The sequence below is a fragment of the Macaca mulatta genome, chromosome 15 (genome assembly GCF_049350105.2).
Source record: "Macaca mulatta isolate MMU2019108-1 chromosome 15, T2T-MMU8v2.0, whole genome shotgun sequence".
NCBI classification, from domain to species: domain Eukaryota; kingdom Metazoa; phylum Chordata; class Mammalia; order Primates; family Cercopithecidae; genus Macaca; species Macaca mulatta.
Window position 1 is genome coordinate 86,130,928 of NC_133420.1, and position 2,147 is coordinate 86,133,074.

Consider the following 2,147-nt stretch of genomic DNA (forward strand, 5'->3'; position numbering starts at 1 on the left):
ACAAACATAAGCAAATACGCACATATACTAGAGCAAATATCATTTAAAAAGAAAAAGGTGCTATTTTTGCCAAATTCTATTAAATTGAATCTCATTCATTTTCATATTTCCTCCCTTCTTTTGCCTTTTATGTAGATATTATAAAGGAAAATACTAAATTATTTGATTATATTAAAATCTTTCCATTTTAAGATAAGTAAAACAAAAATAAGCATTAGGAAGACATTTTCAACATAAAGAAATTATATGGATGAGTAAGAAAAAGAGGTCATTCTTTCCTCCCTTCCCCCACCCCGACCTGGCCTTCCTAGGGTAAAAGACAGGTTCATAAAATCAGAAATGCAAATTTTATTTTACTTTATTAAAATATTTTTTCCAGTTTCATTGAGGTACAATTCATCAACAAAAATTGTATATATTGAAGGTGTATAACGTGATTATTTGACATATGTATGCATTGCAAAATGATGACAACTATCAAGTTACCTGACACTGTTACCTCACATAATTACCTTTTTTTCTGTGTGTGGTAAGAACACTTAAGAGCTACTCAGGGGAAGTCAAGATGTTACTGTTGCTTGTGAGCTTGTGGCTTGACTCTGCAGGACTAGGATGTTAAAGAATACCACGGTGGCTGAAAACGCTGGTCTGAAGGCCAAATTCTGTCATCAAATTGAGTATTAATTTGGAGACTTCAATTTGCCATGGGACAAATTTTTAAAGGAATGGGTCAAACTGAATGAAGGCTGGGTACCTTTGGAGATATTGATAAAATTCAACAGGTTAAACCATCTCACGACAGACTTTAATGTAACTGTGGAAGCATTGAGGAAATCCAAGGCAGAACTCATGGAAATCAGTGAAGATAAAACTAAAATCAGAATGTCTCTAAGTAAACTCCTCCTTGAAGTGACCGATGAGTATAAAAATGATGTAAAAAACATCTATTTATATCAAAGGCTTCCCAACTGATGCAACTGTTGATGACATAAAAGAATGATTAGAAGATAGAGGTCAAGTACTAACTATCCTGATGAGAAGAACATTGCATAAAGCATTTAAAGGATCAATGTTTGCTGTGTTTGGTAACAATGAATCTGCTAAAAAGTTTGTAGAGACCCCTAGCCAGAAGTACAAAAACACAGTCTACTAATACTTTTCAAGAAATATTACTTTGCTGAAAAAAGTGAAGAAAGGCAACAAAGTAATATGGAGGATAAATTAAGAGCAAAACAAGAGCAAGAAGGAAAATGAAAGCTAGAAGATGCTGAAATGGAATCTCTTGAGAGAAAAGATTGGATGCTTGCTGAAATTTTTGGGTGACTTAGATGATCAGACCTGTAGAGAAGGTTCACACATCCTTTTCTCAAATCATGGTGAACTAAAATGGATGACTTTGTCAGAGGTGCAAAAGAGGGAATAATTCGATTTAAAGAAAAAGTTGAGGAAGCGTTGGGAAAAGTCAAAGATGCAAATAATGGTAATCTACAATTAAGGAACAAAGAAGTGACTTGGGAAGTACTAGAAGGACAGGTGGAAAAAGAAGCATTGAAAAAATCATAAAAAGACCAACACGAATCCCCAAACAAATGGAAGTCAAAAGGTCACAGATTTAAAAGGAAGGGGTAATAAAGCTGCCTAGCCTGAGTTTGCTAAAGGAGAAGTACAGTTTCAGGGCAAGAAAATGAAATTTGTTAGTGATGATGAACATGATGAAAATGGTGCAAGTGGACCAGTGAAAAGAGGGAGAGAAGAAACAGACAAAAAAGAACCTGCATCAAAACAACAGAAAAGAGAAAATGATGCTAGAGACCAATAGCTTAGTAAACAAATTTTAAATCAATTTTAATTAGTTTTTAAGCTGCTTTTGGTTTTGGGGTCTTTTAAAATGAAAGCCAAATTAAATCTACTTCAGTGTTCACTTGTAAGAAAGGAAAAGTTTTTTTTTGTTGTTTAACTTGTCTTTTTTTTGTTATCCAAATGAGGATTCTTTTGAATGTATAGTTCTATTTGTTATTTCAGATGATTCAAATATCAAAGGAAGATGCATGCACTCAATTGCGTTTGTAATATGAGAATATGTTTGTACAAACTAATGTATACTATATAAAAAGAAAAAAGTCTATTCTCTTAGAAAATTTCAAATA

The 2,147-nt window shown here is 33.0% G+C and overlaps 1 pseudogene; it reads left to right on the forward strand.

Moving 5' to 3' along the window:
• The first annotated feature begins 612 nt into the window (after nt 1-612).
• LOC715862 (lupus La protein pseudogene) lies at nt 613-1,819 on the forward strand (annotated as a pseudogene).
• Nucleotides 1,820-2,147: the final 328 nt, after the last annotated feature.